This window comes from Hemitrygon akajei, chromosome 3 (assembly GCF_048418815.1).
Source record: "Hemitrygon akajei chromosome 3, sHemAka1.3, whole genome shotgun sequence".
Classification (NCBI taxonomy): Eukaryota; Metazoa; Chordata; class Chondrichthyes; order Myliobatiformes; family Dasyatidae; genus Hemitrygon; species Hemitrygon akajei.
Genome location: NC_133126.1, coordinates 164,525,385 through 164,543,395, shown reverse-complemented (window position 1 = coordinate 164,543,395; position 18,011 = coordinate 164,525,385). Strand labels below are relative to the sequence as shown.

Genomic DNA, 18,011 nt, shown 5'->3' with positions numbered 1-18,011 from the left:
AGAAATACCATGGAGAGCACTCTAACTGGTGGCATCACTGTTTGGTATTTGGGGGGGGGGGGGGGGGGGAGTCGCTATTGCACAGGATCGAAGTAAGCTGCAGGAAGCTGTAAAATTAGTCATTTCCATCATGGGCAATTGCTTCCACAGTATTCAAGTCATCTTCCAGAGTGGTGCCTCAAAAAAGCCAGGGTCCATCACCATCTAGGCCATGCTCTTTTCTCATCAGGAAGGGGTGTAGAAGCCTGCTCCTGTACTGCTGCCACAAGTTAACAAATTTCACACATACTGGTAATGTTAAACCTGATTCTGATTCATTAAATCCGTATTTTCCATGTACTAGTTCAAATCCTTTGAAAGCCATACGAAATGTCTCTATCCACAGATTCAGCCTAATTTACTGGTAATTTTCAGCATTGTTTCAGATTTCCTAAAATGTTTCCTTTTGTTCAATTAAAATATGTTGCATCGTAATGTCATAATAGATACAACACATTTATTCTTAGCAAGGATACACTTTACAAGCCTTCAACTATGTAGGAGAACCAGTAACAATCATGGCCCTTTACTTACAAACTAGTGTTAAGTGATATTTCCGTTATGATTCAAGCAATGATTATGTAGGACAAGTATGCCCCTGCTGTGAAGAGGTTAGGCATTTTACTGACTGGCTGTGACTGGACTGCCATTGTTCTTGAATCAAAGCCAGACAACAATGGATTCTTTTCCAGCCTGTCGGAAAACTGTCTGAAGGCAGAGGGACCCAAACTGTAGGAGAAATGGTTCATCACAATGCTGCCGAAATTACTGGCATAATGAAGCACAACCAAGTAACATTTTTGTACCCTTGTACAGCTTATAAATTTCTGCCTTTTCCAGGACCATGCAGTGAGGCAGCTTCTTAAACAGAAAGGCAAATTAAAGGCCTTTGTCTTCACTAACCAATCATCATGTGAAAAGATGAGCAATATTACTACAGTCATTATTGCTTTATCTGTCATTTACATCTTTTTTTTAAAAAAAAAAGATGGTTTAATGTCATTTCCAGTACACAAATGGGATGTGGGATTTTTTTTTTAAAGAAACATAGTTGATTCTAGACTTTGGGTTGAGGAATCTGGCGAAATAGATCCTCTCTGAAATCCCTATCATTTAACAGGCTGGAACTGCAATGGGATTGGAAAAGCACACCATCCACACGTTTTAATTCCACGTCCCATTCCCATTCTGATATGTCTATCCATGGCCTCCTCTACTGTCAAAATGAAGCCACACTCAGGTTGGAGGAACAACACCTCATATTCCATCTGGGTAGCCTCCAACCTGATGGCATGAACATTGATTTCTAACTTCTGTTAATGCCCCCCTCCCCTTCTTACCCCATCCCTTATTTATTAATTTCCCCCTTTTTTTCCTTCTTTTCTCCCTCTTTTATCTCTCTCTGCCCCACTCACAATCACTCCTTGCCTGCTCTCCATCTCCCTCTGGTGCTCCCCTCCCTCTTTCTTTCTCCCTAGGCCTCCCATCCCATGATCCTCTCCCTTCTCCAGCTGTGTATCCCTTTTCCCAATCAGCTTTCCAGCTCTTAGTTTCACCCCTCCCCCTCCTGTCTTCTATCATTTTGGATCTCCCCCTCCCCCTTTCAAATCTCTTACCATCTCCTCTTTCAGTTAGTCCTGACGAAGGGTCTTAGCCCAAAACGTCAACTTCTTCCTATAGATACTGCCTGACCTGCTGTGTTCCACCAGCATTTTGTGTGTGTTGTTTGAATTTCCAGCATCTGCAGATTTCCTCGTGTTTGCACCATCCACCTCTATCGTTTGCTTATTTGTTTGTTTCCCTTCACCTTAACAGTTTTTACAAATTGTTATTCCACTTAACATGGATCCCTATAAGCAGGGCTGTAATTGGGAGAAAACCACTCACAGGTAAAGTACATCCAATACCCAAGAATGGGAATCCAATTTGCTAATTATCAGGATTGTGAGCTACAAATAGGCTTTATTCGTGCATTTTAATGTGATATTTATGAAATGGTTTTAACAGTGCTGACAATTTACATTTCAAAAATTTCTGTGGTGTTTTTTCATTTTAGTTAAAAGAATAAAAGTACTTTAAGAAGCATTTTTAATGCTGGAGCATCTCAGCAAATCAGGCAGCATCTATGGCGGGGAATAAACAATACGACATTTCTCCCCCTTCCTTTCCAGCACTTCATCAGGATTGCAAAGGAAGAGGGCAAGAACCAGGATAAGGTGAGGGTGAGGGAGAGGGAGGAGCACAAGCTGGTAGGCAATAGGGAAAGGCTGGTGTGTGGGAGAGAGGGCAATGAAGCAAGAAGCTGGGAGGTGATAAGTGAAAGAGCTCAGAGGCTGAAGGAGGATTCTAATAGGAGGGAGCAGTAGAACATAGAAGGAAGGGAAGGTGGTGGGGAACCAGAGAGATTTGATGGGTAGGTCATGACAGCAGGGAGGAGGGGGGTAATTATGCACTCCTCAACCTTTTCTTTTTCTATTCTGGTTATCCTCTCACTTCTTTTGCTCTCTTCACCTCCCTCTGGTTCCTCTCCTCCTCCCCATTCTTCCATGGCCCATTTCCCTCTATTACATTCCTCCTTCTTCAGCCTTTTACCCCTTCCAACTATCAACTCCCAGCTTCTTACTTCGTCCTTCCTACTGCCCTCCCCCCTCACCTGGTCTCAACTACCACCCACCAACTTGTACTCCCCCCTCCTCCCCCACCTTTTTACTGGTTTCTGCCCCCATCCTTTCCAATTCTGATGAAGGGTCTTGGCCTGAAATGTCAAAGGTTTATTGCCCTCCGTAGGTGCTCCTCCAGCATTTGTGGTGTTCCTCCAGCATTTTGCATATGTTGCTCAAAGTTTCCAGCATCTGCAGATTCTAGTGTTTATAATTCAAGAATTCAGCTGATTTCTGCACAGGCTAAGATTTTAAGTCAACCTCTCAGGCATGCTTGTTGTGGAAGAATTATGTAAATTTGTTTGCATCATTATTTTGATTTTCTATCTTAGATATTCCTTTACCCCCATTAGTTTTCATTTTCAAAATCGTTTCCTGGTTAACATTACAGAGAAGCTACTCCTTCCCTTTGTTTATCATTTGTCATATTCTTCATAAATTATTATATGTTTTAGCATGGCTACTGCCCCACCTTGTCCATGCACGATAACGTCATTTGGATCTCTCACTGCTTGCCATTGCAAAGCATATGTGACTGTCATCAGCATTAGAGGGCCCAAATAGATTTATGCTTTCCAAGGCAGATGCAGATTGGAAGGGGCTCCTTCAGTAATGACAGGAAGACTATATACTCTCATACTGAGCATGAAAAATATTCCAGAGTATGAAGAAAAATATTATATGTGTCTGTGAGAAGTTATCAAAGCAGTCTAAACACTTGTAACACATGTAGCATGTTACAAAAATTAGTAGAGACATTTCTAATTATGATACCATATTGCAGACCACAAGATGATCCTCTTCTGAGATAATACATCTTAGAAGACAAAAATCTCTTTCATAACAAGTAGTATTTACAAGATAATGATGTGAAGCAGTTAAGTTAGACTCGAGTATTAAATTATAATCCGCACATAGTACACAGAATTACAGAAAGTACGAAGTTAATTTAGCATCTTGGTAATTGTTGAATCTTTCAAGGTAAGACCATTTATAATTTGTATTACTGATTCTGGTTTTACTTGTCTTGAAAGTATAAGGATGGAGTTGTGTGAAATAGTTAGTTTTGAAATATAGGCTCTGAATTGAACTTGGAAGTCAAAATTTAATATCCTCCTAAACCCAACAGATTTGCCTCAATGACCATCAGCCAGAGTAGCACATACATCCACAGTGATGAAGTGCTTCAAAAAGTTGGTGATGGAACACATCAACCCCTGCCTGAGAAGCAACTTAGATTCACTCCAGTTTGCGTACCGTCACAACAGGTCAACAGCAGATGCCATTTCATTGGCTCTTGACTCAATCCTGGAAAATCTGGATAGCAAAGATACATACGTCAGGATGTTCTTCATTGACTACAGCTCAGCACTCAATACCACCATCTCCTCAAAGCTAATTTAGTCCTAGGGCTCATTACCTCCTTGTGCAACTGGATCCTCAATCTCCTCATTTGCAGACCCCAGTCAATCCGAATTGGTAACATCTCCTCCACAATTTTCCTCAGCACCCTATCTGCTTTATACTTATGGCAGTAAGGCTAAGCACAGCTCCATGTCATATTTAACACCACTGTCGCTGGCCAAATCAAAGGTGGTGACAAGTCAGCATACAGGAGTGAGATTGAAAATCTGACTGAGTGGTGCCATAGCAACACCTCACACTAATCGTCAGCAAGAACAAGGAGCTGGTTATTGACTACAAGAGGAGGAAATCACATGCCCATGATCTGGCCATCGTCAGGGGGAATCAGAGGTGGAGAGGGTCACCAACTTTAAATTTCTCAGTGTTATCATCTCTTGAGCACAGTACTTAAGTGCAGTTATGAAGAAAGCACAGTAGTGCCTCTACTTCCTTAGAGGTTAGCGAAGATTTGGCATGATATCTAAAACATTAACAAACTTTTATAGTTGTGTGATATAGACTGGTTGCATCAAGGCCTGATATGAAAACACTAATGCCCCTGAATAGGAAATCCTACAAAAAGTAGTGGATACAACCCAGTCCAATTCGGATAAAGCCCTCCCCACCATTGAGCAAATCTACATGAAACAGCATCAAGGACACCCACCACCCTGGCCATTCTCTCACTGCTGCCATCAAGAGGAAAGTACAGGAGCCTCAAGACTCACAGCTCCAGGTTCAGGAACAATTATTATCCCTCAGCCATCAGGCTCTTGAACCAGAGAAGATATTTTCAATTGCCGCATCACTGAAGTGTTCTCACAACCTATGGACTTACTTTCAAGGACTCGTGTCATGTTCTCAATATTCATTGCTTATTTATTTACTTTTTTCTCTTTATGCATTTGCACAGTTTTTTTTTGCACATTGCTATTGTCCATGGTCTTCCATTGATTCAATTGTGGTTCTTGTATTTACTGTGATTGCCCGCAAAGAAAATGAATCTCAGGGTTATATATGATGACGTTTCAGTACTTTCATAATAAATTTTCTTTGAATTCTGTCTTCTGGTTTATATTATCCAAAATTACAATGTTGAAAGACAAGTATCACATTGCAGATTGATCAGATCTAGCAGGTAGTTCAGGGAGTGAAACACACAGAATTTCCAAATGGATGCCCCTTCCCCATAACTAGGCCACTGAAATAAAGAAACTTTAATAGAGAGTTTGGCCTGTTGTACTAATTGTACAAAAGCACGCAGGTCAACAATTTGTCAGTGACAGCAGTAAAATACACCAATTGCCAAGCTACATTGGGAATGTTGTTTATACCAGCTTGTCTGATTTCATCTCAAAACAATTTTAGGCATTCAATTGTCTAAACTTATCTTAAAATGTAATAACTCAAATAAGTTGGAATGTAGGCCTTCATTAAAAATTACTGTTATGTCATGTTTTTGTAAGAATTTTTTTGGCAAGAGATACTTTCTTCTTTCTCTTGATTGTTATTATATGCGTAATCTATAAGCACAGAAAATGCACATTTATTTTCTAAACCATTTTTGGTTTATTGCATTGATTTTGGTTTATTGCCATGTGTTCCAAGATGCAGTGAAAATATAACCTTGCATGCTGTTCACACAAACCAAATCCTTACTCAGTGCATTGAGGCAGAACAAGGTAAAACAACAATAACGCAGAATAAAATGTAAAAGCAAGTGCAGTGCCGATGAATGACAACGTGTAAGATCATAACAAGGTAAATAGTGAGGCCAAGAATCCATCTTATTGTACAAGAAATGTGTTCAAGAGTCCAATAAGAGCAGGATAGAAATCATCCTTGAGCCTGGTGGTACGTGCTTTCAGGCTTTTGTATCTTCTGCCCCATGGGAGAGGAGAGAGGAAATAATGTGTGGGGTGGGTGGGCCTTTGATTAAGCTGGCTACTTTACTGAAGCAACTAGACAGAAACCACAGAGAGGAGCTTGGTTCCTGTGATGTGCTGAACTGTGAATACAAGTTTTGTTTTTGCAGTCGCAAGCAGGGCAGTTGCCATATCAAGCTACTATGGATCCAGACAGAATGCTTTCTATGGTGCATCAATAAAAACTGGTTAGATTCAACATGGACAGGCCAAATTTCTTTAGCCTGCTAAGGAAGTAAAGGCATCAGCGAGCTGTCTTGCCAGTGACATCCCGGTGATTGAGCTAGGACAGAATATTGGTGATCTTCAAACCTTGCAACCTGAAGTTCTCAATGCTCCGACCCTCAACTGTTGTGGTAAACCGAAGCACGTGCACCACCTCTCCTTCTGAAGTAAATGACCACCTCTTTCATTTTGTTGACACAGAGAGGCTGTTGCCATGTCACCAAGTTCTTCACTTCCTTCCTGTACTCAGACTCATCATTCCTGGAGGGGTGGGGGAGGTGGAGAGAGGCCAGGGGGAGGGAATTAGGGATTTGGGCTCCGATGTTCGTAATTGAGTTTTTCCTGTGTAGACTAGCTGTTAGATTTGTATGTGAGGGAGGGGGTTTGATACTATTGTCAGTGTTCTTTTCTGTGAGGGAGGGGGCTGGCAGTTTGATGCTATTGTTGCTGTTTCTTTTTCGAGTGAGGGGTTTGGTGGTTTTGATAGTCTAGCTGCCATTTTCCATGTGGGTAATCTGCAAGTTTTTTGTGCAAGGGAGGGGTGTGGGGGGGGGGGGTTTGGGGTTTGCGAGTTTTGTTTCCTTTTTCATGCCGGGGGTTGGGGGAGTCTATGTCTGTACTTTCAGCAACGTCTATGGTTTTTCTGTATTTAATGACCAACTGGAGAAGACGAATATCAGAATTGTATCGTATATGCATAGTTTGACAATAAAATGAACCTTTGAAATCTCATGTGATGCATATAAATCCACAGTACTGCCAGAAAAGAAATGATACACATGTTGCACTTAAGGACATGTGGAACTTCTAATGCATTTATAAAGATACAAGTTAGGAATTAAGGGCTTTGAAGGTGGATACATTTCCACACAAGTTATATCAAATATACGTACAGTGGGATACAAATAAGAGTGCTAAGTTGGATCCAAAAATAAGCCTACTGAAAGGAGAGGGTGGTGTTTGAGAGATGGTTTGTCAATCAAAAATTGCAATTTGTAAGATCCCATTAATGCATGTACAGTCGGCCCTCCGTATCCGCGAGTTCTGCACCTGCGAATTCAACCAACCGCAGATCAGGATCGAAAAAAACCCCAGAAGTTCTCTCTGCAGCACTCGCTTGGGCATTATTTGCCTCGCGTCTCGTTCGGTTGCTACTTGTGATATGTGCACACTTTGTTTCTGTGGAAAAAATGGCTCCTAAAAAGCAATTAAGTGGTCAAAGCAATTCCTCAAAGCCAAAGAGAGAGTGTAAAGTGCTGTCATCTAGATATGACTAAAAGTATTACTCATTGTTTGAGCATTGTTTGCCTTGTGGCTCGTTCGTTCGCTATTTGTGTAGTGAGTAAGAGGAAGGAGTTTAAGGCTAGTAAGGGATGGCTGGCTGGCTATGTAAAGCGCTACAGCCTCAAGAACTTAGAGATCACGGGAGAATCGGGATTGGCTGATGCCGAGGCAGCATCAGCGTTCCCGGAAGAGCTATCATGGTTGCATGTGTACTGAACATGTACAGTTTTTTTTCTTGTCATTATTCCCTAAACAATACAGTATAACAACTATTTACATAGCATTTACATTGCATTAGGTACTATAAATAATCTAGAGATGATTTAAAGTATACAGGAGGATGTGCATAGGTTATATGCAAATACTACATCATTTCATATACGAGATTTGAGCATCTGCGGAATTTGGTATCCGCGGGGGGTCCCGGAACCAAACCCCCACAGATATGGAGGGCCGACTGTAAAGAAGTTTGCAGATGATGCAAAAAAAAAAATGGTCGTGTAGTTCAACGCCAGTAAAGTTTAGGCTGTACAAAGATAATATACTGATAGAATTTTGTATATTAAACCAATAATAGGAAAAGTGGGGCTGAGGAGAAGATCAGCTGTCACTTTACTGAAGAGAGCCAGGCAGGAACAAGATGCAGAGCCGACTCCTGCTCCATTTCTCATGTCTGGTCATTTGACACTACAAGGGTACCCATTAGTGCAAAGATAGATAAGGGAATACGCATCGCACAGTACTTTACAGAGCGATCTGGAGGGGCAAAGGGACCTCAGAGTGTACATCTACACATCCTTCAAAAGGTAGCAGAGTAGGTGAGTAAGAGATTAAAATGACACATGGGAGCCTTCCTTTGTCAGTCCTGGAGGTAAGTGCCAGAAATACACAGTTCCGTTGCTATAGTCACCATATTACTGGGAGGATACGACTGAACTGGAGACGGTCATTCAGGCACACAAGGGGATGATGCCAAGACTGGAAAAATTAAGCTCCAGCACAGGCACAGCCCTCCGCATCATCAAGGACTTATTCAAGAAGCAGTAGCTCAAGAGGTGGCAACCAGCATTCAGGACACCAACAATCTAGAACATGCCCTCTTCTCATTACTACCATCAAACAGGAGGTACAAGAGCCCAAATACCCAAAAATCATTGCGTGTGGAACAGCTTCTTCCCCTTCACCATCATATTTCTGAACAGTCCAAGAATCCACAAACACTTCCCCATTATTCTAACTTTTTGCACTATTCCTTTTTGTAATTTATAGATTTTATATCCATGTATTGAACTGCTGATGCTAAACAACTGACTCCACACCCTATGTCAGTGACAATAATTCTGATTCTCCATGTTTTTCTGTAGAAACTTCATTAGTAATCTGGAATAAAACTGGAATGTCAGTTGATTCTTCAGGCAATTTCCTAAATATTTTTGTCAATAGTTTAAATTATTTTTATCTTTTCTAGCATCATTGAGAATGAGTTGAAGACATAAATTAAATAAAATCTCTCGCATCTCCAAGCTTTAGAGATACTGCATCATACTTCAATCCAGCTGGTAAATTCTTGTGCCATTGGCGCTTTGCAAGAAATAGTTTGTGTGGAAAAACAGCTGCCGTGGAAGTACCCTGTGTGTGCCTCTAACTGCGCGGTACACTCATGTCACCTGCAGGTGGAGCAGCTACAGAGAAAATGATGCAGCCAACCAGAAGCAACCCCTCAAAAGGCAAATTTTCAAACAGTTTCTCAGAAGCCACTGCTGGAGTCTGTGCTTTCAGATTCATTGTCCAGCTTTGCATCCTGTCTACGTCCTGTCGTAACCTACTGCAAACTTCCTCGTTGTCCACAACACCACCAATCTTCCTGTCATCTGCAGATTTACTAATCAACCCTTCCACTTCCAAGATATATATATGATATATATCTATATCTATATATAAATAAAACACAAAGAACAGAGGTCCCAGAGCAGATCCCTGTGAAACGCCACTGGGCACAAACTCCACGCTGATTAGACTCCATCTTCAATTACCCTCTGCCTTCTGTAAGTGAGCCAATTCTGACTCCACACCACCAAGTTTCCATGGATCCTGTGTCTCAGACTTCTGCATGAAACATGCAACACATTTCACTCAAACTTCTAAGTCATCAATGTTCTGTAAGGTTAAACAGACTGCAGTTGAAAGCATCAAGCCAATACTGTATTTTCAATCAATCCAAAAACAATAAAACTCATCCTACCTGGAACACTTTATGAGAATCTGAACACAAACAGATCCATAAATGTGGCTACTTAAATATTTTCCTTACATTGAATGGTGATAAAAAATAATAATGTCACAGATGAGCACAGTAAGCACAATTATGCTACTTTACAGGAGGCTGATTGAAAACAAAAATAATCCAGAAGATTCAGAAGCCAAGCATTTACTTGGAGTTGTTTAAAAGCCAAAGTTTTTTTTTCCTCTCTGAACTTAAAGAAGAGCTGACCTGGTTTTCTGTGTTTTTTTCCCCCCCAGTTGGAAGCAAAATCGTAATTTTAAATTTCCTTCCTCTGCTCCAATACATCCTTGGCAGTACGTCTGCAGAATACATTGACAGGAAAACAGATACAATCGTTTTTGGTATACAATAGTTCTGGTAAGCAGTTCAGCGTTATTATTCCAGCCTTCCATTGTAACATGTCAGTGACAGGATGCAGCGCTATTCAGTAAAGCATCCAGAATTTAATCTTGGATATTTAAAATGACACTGGTTTGCAAAGTGCTGCACAAGTATTTTATAATTCAATATGCTGCCTGGAAACTCACACCAGAGATCCACGTATGTGCAACTCAGATCACTGTTGATCCAAACCCAATTTAACCACAACCAATGCAAGCCTGGAGTCAGCTCTTGTCAGTTTCCCTGGCTCTAAGTGTAGGAGTAAGTGCTAGCACTTAGCATATACTGCATTATTAAAGTGCCAATTTGGCCCGACAACTTCACTTTGTCATTCTCTCCAACCTGACTAGAAGTCAAAACAAGGTTGGGTCCTGTTTTTAGAATTCAGTAGCCAGGATATATAAATCATGTGTGTTGTCTGCACATCCTGAAACCATTTACTAAATAGAAGTCATATAATGCACATGCAGGCCAAAAGTTCTACTGTGAAATTAAAGAACAATGATAATAGAACAAGCTTGCTTCAAAGTAAAGCCATAATTTGCTTGTTTGTTGTCATATTAAATTTTTAGCTTTGAATCCTGATGCACCATCAATAACTCACGCTGAGACTTAGGAAGCGAGATATCGGCTTTTATTGACTGGAAGAATAAACAGCACTACATCCTGGGGAAAATGAGGGAGAGCAGCAGCCCACAGTCGCCTTTATACTGGGGTCTGTGGGAGGAGCCACAGGAGCAGTCAGCAGGGTCTGTGGGAGGAGCCACAGGAGCAGTCAGCAGGGTCTGTGGGAGGAGCCACAGGAGCAGTCAGACAGGTATATCTAGTTCACCACAAATCCTGAGCTATATACATCAACTTTACAAACTGTTTCCAAGCTCCACCGAGCCATGAAGGGATCCCAGGGGTCCTGAAGGTCAACTCAATTCACCTATTTTAAATCACAAACAAGAGAAAACCTGCAGATGCTGCAAATCGAAAGCAACACACACAAAAAATGGTGGAGGAACTCAGCAGGTCAGGCAGTGATGCACCATCAATAACTCTCTGAGACTGGAAATGAACAATAGGCTTTTATTGGCTGCAAAAAGGGGACCATGACATCTTGGAGACTGAGGGAGGAGCAGTGCCCCAATCGCCTTTATACCGGGGTCTGTGGGAGGAGCCACAGGAGCAGTCAGCAGAGGGGCGTGTCCAGACACGTATACATAGTTTACCACAGGCAGCAAGATCAAGACCCTTCATCAGGGCTGGAAAGGAAAAGTCAGAGTAAGGGGGGGGGGGGTGGGGAGGAGGAAGTAGTACGAGGCAGTAGGTGTTAAGTGAAACCTGGAAATGGGGAGGGGGTGAAGTAAAGAGCTGGGAAGTTGACTGGTTAAAGAGATAAACAGATGAAGGAGGGGGAATCTTCCCGTTCTTCCGTGGCTTTCCGTCCCTCCCCCTTCCCTTTCTTCCATTATCTTGTCTTCTCCTATCAGATTCCCCTTCTTCAGCCCTTTATCTCTTTACTTCACCCCCTCTCACAGCTTCACCTATCACCGTGTACTTCTCCCTCCCCTTCCCCCCCCCCCCCCCAACCTTCTTACTCTGACTTTTCCCTCTTTCCAGTTCTGATGAAGGGTCTCGGCCCAAAACGCCAACTGCTTATTCTTTTCTATAGAAGCTGCCTGGCCTGCTGAGTTCATCCAGCATCTTGTGTGTGTGTCGCCCATCTCTACACTACAATTTTTCCTCTAGCTCCATTGAACCTGGTAGGATGGGGGGGGGGGGGTGTCGGTAAGTGGGATGAGCAGGAAGAACTGTGAATATGGAAGCCCCTTCACTGCAATGGGAAGTCCCACAAAGGTAAGCTCTGTGAATCAATGGAGTCGGTCTCAAATATATTCAGTCACCTCGGAATCTCCTGCAATTATAACAACACGGATTATTTTTCAATTTTTATTCTCTTCTCTGGTATCTGAGCACTGTTGCACCCTACTTGCACTCAGAAGATTATAGTTTACTGCTTTAACCATTATGGTCATCCGAGTGAACTTATTCCCACAGAGCTATGAAGGTGTTCCAGTATTCAGAACCAGCAACTATATTTCAAACTTAAGATGGCATACAACTCGGTGAGGCACCTACAGGGGACAGCGTCTCCATACTCTAGGTGACCTTGCCCTTCTTGAAGAAATCTAGTCAGAGAAGCATAGTGGGTGGAGAAATGAGTGTTTACAGATGCCCTGCAAGTTTAGGAATAGCATGGAAGACAGGTCCTGACAGTTTAGAGCCAATGGATACATTGAGAGATAATGGCAACCAGGCCACTGGGACCCACAGGGCATTGGAGAAATTATATCAAACAGAGCAGAGCTTATGATAATTGTGCCAAACGGCAATTCCTTTGCTGACATATTTGGAATCAGCTCTATTTCTATATTTAGTATCTCCTTCTTTTCCTTTTCAGGGTTCTTTTGAAGACCCTGACCTGGAGTTGCAGGCTGACTTTGTGGAAATGGGACCCACTCTCAAGGCCTCATGACCCGCCGCTTTCCAATACAACAAGGACGTGGCCTTCGAGGTCGATGCCTCCGCCTGATGTGTTGGAGTACACAGAAGATCAAAAGCTCCACAGAAGAAAGATGTGGTATAAAGAGCTCTTTGGGCTTGTGTGGGGAGCTGAGAACATAGGGCTTGTGCTTCTCAAGAGCACATGAATTGGTTAATTGCTGTTTAACAAGAGTCATTAATCGTTTAGAGCGCCTTGTGTTTTTTTCTTGAGGAAAAAAAATCTCACAGTTGTATGTGCTGACATGTACATACCCTGATAATAAATTTTACTTTGGACTTTAAAAAAAAAAGATCAAAAGCCGTGCGCTGGCTGTGTGCCCAGATACCCAAGTTCGTTGGACAGAGAGCTTGGAAAAAGTGACGCAACAGACATCTAACACCATAAATCGGTGAGTTGTTGGTTATATCCCTCCTCTCGCTGTGAAATGGGGACACCTCTTTTTCCTTTATTGGGGAGAAAGAGATCCTGTGGTATGTCAAACCACAGGTGAACGAGCAGTTTCTGGGGTACTGCAAGTCTGCGTCTTTATTGATGCACGAGTGCTCGGCGGAGGGTGCGGACGCTCTTTTGCTGGGGGAGAGCTGGGGCTTTGGGGTTCTAACATTTAACTGTCATTCACTCTATGGGGCACTCCTCTGTTTCCGTGGATGCTTGCGAAGAAGAAGAAGAATTTCAGGGTGTATACTGTATACATTTCTCTTACGTTAAATGTATCCATTCAAACAGCACCAGGCATCCAGCTGAAGATCATCAGAAGGCTTTCTGACATCTCGACTAGGTTGCAGGCTTTAGCGAGCATCACTGCTGGGACCGGGGAGCACAGGGAGGGATGATCAGTATTCAGAGGGCAGCCCGGACGAAGGCGAGTACAAGCTGGCTTCACACTAGGAGGGTGCGGTAGGAGAGTGTGGAAATGAGGGTTAGAAAGCACGGGAAATTTGGTAATTCCATACTAAAGACAGCTGAAAAGGTTGGGGCAAATACACTTAGCAATGAGTGTCTTAAACAGCATAATTAACAATTACTGCTGAATTACCTCTCTGGCTTTGAAATTTTCCATATTAAAAGAGTGGTACTTCAACTCCTTTTAAGGATGCTAATGTAATAGATTTAAACAAAAATATGAAAATCTCAACCCTTTTTTCTACATTAAAAATCATTAGATAAATTAAACAGTATTTGCATTTCCTGTCTTTGGCTTCCTTGTTTGCAGATGGGAGTTCCACTGGGATTATTTTCTATCTGAACGATTGAAGCCATACTGTTGCCAACAAATGACACAGACTTCCACAAGAGAGTGCTAGAAGAAAACAACTTCCATTTATAGCAACCGCATCACAAAGTGCTTCAGAGAATTATGATAAAAGATTATCATTTACGAGCTCGACAGATGAGCTCATAAAACATTTACCGCCTTCCTTCATGTGGTGAACAGAACAAACTGCCTTCAGTGTTGAGAGCAAAATTTGGTTATAAGACAGCTTATTCTAAACAAAAATCAATGTAATAAAACATACACTTATCATGAAAAGTCAACATGTACCTCTAATTTGAAAAAAATGCCAAAATACCCATTTATCGATTTACTTCATAAAATGGAGAATACCAATTTAGTTTATTTAATATACCAAGGGTGTAGCTATGGGCACTCGCATGGGCCCTAGCTCTGCCTGCCTCTTCGTGGTTTATGTGGAACAGTCAATGCTCCAAATCTATACTGGTACTGCTCCCCAACTTCTCCTTCGATACATTGACGACTACATTGGTGCTGCTTCCTGCACCCATGCTGAGCTCATCAATTTCATCGACTTTGCCTCTAACTTCCACCCAGCCCTCAAATTCACTTGGTCCATCTCGGACACTTCTCTCCCCTTTCTCGATCTCTCGGTCTCTGGAGATGGACTGTCCACTGACATCTTCTATAAACCCACTGACTCCCATAACTACCCTGATTATACCTCTTCCCACCCTGCCAAATGCAAAAATTCTATTCCCTATTCCCAGTTCCTCCGTCTCTGCCACATCTGCTCCAAGGATGAGGCTTTCCATTCCAGGACATCTCAAATATCCTCTTTCTTTCAGAATCGTGGTTTCCCTTCTGCCATCATCAAAGATGCCCTCACCCACATCTCCTCCATTTCCCGCACTTCAGCCCTCACCCCATCCTCCCGTCACCACAACAGGGACCGTGTCCCCCTTGTCCTCACCTACCACCCCACCAGCCTCTGGATCCAGCATATTATCCTCCGCAACTTCTGCCACCTTCAACAGGACCCCACCACTAAGGGCATCTTTCCCTCTCTGCTTTTCACAGGGATTGTTCCCTCCACGACTGCCTGGTCCACACGTCCCTCCCCACAGATCTCCCACCTGGTACTTATCCCTGCAAGCGTAAGTGCTACACCTGTCCCTACACCTCCTCTCTTACCACCATTCAGGGCCCCAAACAGTCCCTCCAGGTGAGGCAACACTTCACTTGAGTCTGTTGGGGTAATCTATTGCATCCGGTGCTCCCGGTGTGGCCTCCTCTACATCGGCGAGACCCGACGCAGATTGGGGGACAGCTTCGTCAAGCACCTCCGCTCCATCCACCACAACAGACAGGATCTCCCGGTTACCACTCACTTCAATTCTCCCTCACATTCCCATTCGGCTAAGTCCATACATGGCCTCCTCTACTGCCATGATGAGACCAAACTTCAGTTGGAGGAGCAACACCTTATATACCGTCTGGGTAGTCTCCAGTCCCTTGGTATGAGCATCGAATTCTCCAACTTCCGGTAATTCCCTCCCTCTCCCTTCCCCCATCCCACCTTCACTCTGTCTCCTCTTCTAGCTGCCTATCACCTCTCTCATGATTCTGCCTTCTTCTACTACCCATAGTGCTTTCCCCTTAGATTCCTTCTTCACCTCTCCGGCCTATCCCCTCCCTGCTTCCCCTGCCCCACCCCTTGATCTTTCCTCTGATTGGTTTTTCACCTGGCACCTACCACCCTCCCCCCACTTCTTTATGGGGCCCCTGCCCCCTCCTTCTTTAGTCCTGACAAAGGGTCTCGACCCGAAACATTGATCGCTTCTTTCAACGGATGCTGCCCGCCCTGCTGAGTTCATCCAGCTTTTTTGTACGTAACGATTTAGTTAAAGCTGCCACTCAAACATCAGGTCAGCAAAACGACTTGAATAGTGTCTAATTTTTTTTAATTTTTTTTTTTTTTTAAACTTCCTTGCCATCAATATTTAAAATTAAACTTAAATACACATCTGGATGCTTTCCCAAAGGCCACCACTGCCAAATCCATTCTGTAAACTGATAAAATATTTCACAATTCATCTTGCTCAGAATTTTAATTTGACAGGTGTACCTTCCCCGATCCCACTTTCAGAACTGCAGAGAATGACTCACCCTGATTCCCCCAGCACAGTTTTATTTTGAAAATTAATACCGAGCTCAGCCTAAACTAGGATGAAAGAAGTTGCATTGTAATCAGGTCTTGAGCTGTTAATGTGCAGCACTTTTCAAACGAGCAGTCCTCAGACCAAAGCAACTCATGCAGAAGATTGTAACCATAACTGTGCCAATCCCAAAAATAGCAAGCTTTGTCTGCACCTGTGTGAATCCAATTCATAGTACGACGATTTTAGTAAACAAGATAACTAAACATTCGCACTTTAGGGCACTAGCACTAGATCCGTCTCTATTTCCTGAGGGGACTGAGGTCCTTTAACATCTGCCGGACAATGCTGAGGATGTTCTACGAGTCTGTGGTGGCCAGTGCTATCATGTTTGCTGTTGTGTGCTGGGGCAGCCCAATGAGGGTAGCAGACAACAACAGAATCAACAAACTCATTCGTAAGGCCAGTGATGTTGTTGGGGTGGAACTGGACTCTCTGACGGTGGTGTCTGAAAAGAGGATGCTGTCCAAGTTGCATGCCATCTTGGACAATGACTCCCATCCACTCCATAATGTACTGGTTAGGCACAGGAGTACATTCAGCCAAAGACTCATTTCACCGAGATGCAACACTGAGTGTCATAGGAAGTCATTCCTGCCTGTGGCCATCAAACTTTACAACTCCTCCCTCAGAGTGTCAGACACCCTGAGCCAATAGGCTGGTCCTGGACTAATTTCCACTTGGCATAATTTACTTATTATTAATTAATTATTTATGGTTTTATATTGCTATATTTCTACACTGTTCTTGGTTGGTGCGGCTGTAACGAAACCCTATTTCCCTCGGGATCAATAAAGTCTGTCTGTCTGTTTAAAAACTACGTTGTGGAAAAAACCTGGAAAAAAAGTCTACAGTTTTGTAAAAACATTGGTTGGGTTTTTAAATAAGTATAATGGACAGTTTTTTTAAAATCAGGTGTACAATCTGTTACTCCTACAGTTTCTGAGCGGCTAGATTATCCTGTTGAGTGAGTGTTCTTGAGCAATCGCCTAACATTTTGATTTCCCTGACAGGACTTTTCAGACTTTCTTTCCTTGAATCCCCCGACGCACTCTGGGATCACTCACATTATTACCTAATTTCCTGAAATAGAAACTGATGGCATTGTGTACGACAAAATCTTTCAAGCATCTCTCCAAATAGGACAATAGAATCAAATCATAAAGGTAACTGTATCAAATCATTCGGCACAATTGAGACTACTCAGCGTACTTTTTTTTTAAAACTTAATTTCGCGAGGGTTAATTGAACATTTGCCAAGAACAAAGCTTGATTTATAACAAAAGCTTACTTTTTTGGGGGAAAAGAAAAATGCATCATGGAGTTGTTGCTGATAATTTTTAATTAATTTTATTAGTGCGTCTGTACACCTACATTTTGCGCAGCTGATCCCAATAGAGTTTGTGCCCACCTCTGGCCAGCAGTTCCACAGAGAAAAGCCAGCTAGTGTCTTCACTCCCATTAGCAAATGTTAAACTCAGACACTGTGCCAGAGGTCTCAGACCTCTTACTACACAATGGATCGCCACAGAGCCACGCTGAAGCACCCATCCGGAGCAGCCAAAAGTCACGAGCCCATTGACTTGATTGATCATTGTCCCAGAGCAAGCCAGATTGTTTATTTAACTTTATTGTTAGTTAAAATTCTTAGGAAGGCTTATTCCTGTTTTTAGGGGCCCTATGATATGCACTTTAGAACAGTTCAGAAATCAAGATTAAATTCCGCAGAAAATCCAGCCCAGTGCCATAAAAGAACCGGAAAACTTCCAAGCTTTTGATGTAGATTTGAACTCCCCATTAGG

General features: G+C 42.6%; 1 protein-coding gene and 1 long non-coding RNA gene across 6 annotated transcripts in view; one reads left to right on the top strand and one right to left on the bottom strand.

Annotated features, from left to right (window-relative positions):
- mcf2l2 (MCF.2 cell line derived transforming sequence-like 2) overlaps positions 1–18,011 on the bottom strand; it is a 331,126-nt gene that overhangs the window by 254,606 nt on the left and 58,509 nt on the right. The gene's annotated exons all lie outside the window — the stretch shown is intronic.
- Positions 11,800–17,369, top strand: LOC140724287 (uncharacterized). Its single transcript, XR_012098084.1, has 4 exons — positions 11,800–12,047; positions 12,652–13,144; positions 13,483–13,618; positions 17,223–17,369. It is a non-coding gene; the product is annotated as an uncharacterized lncRNA (long non-coding RNA).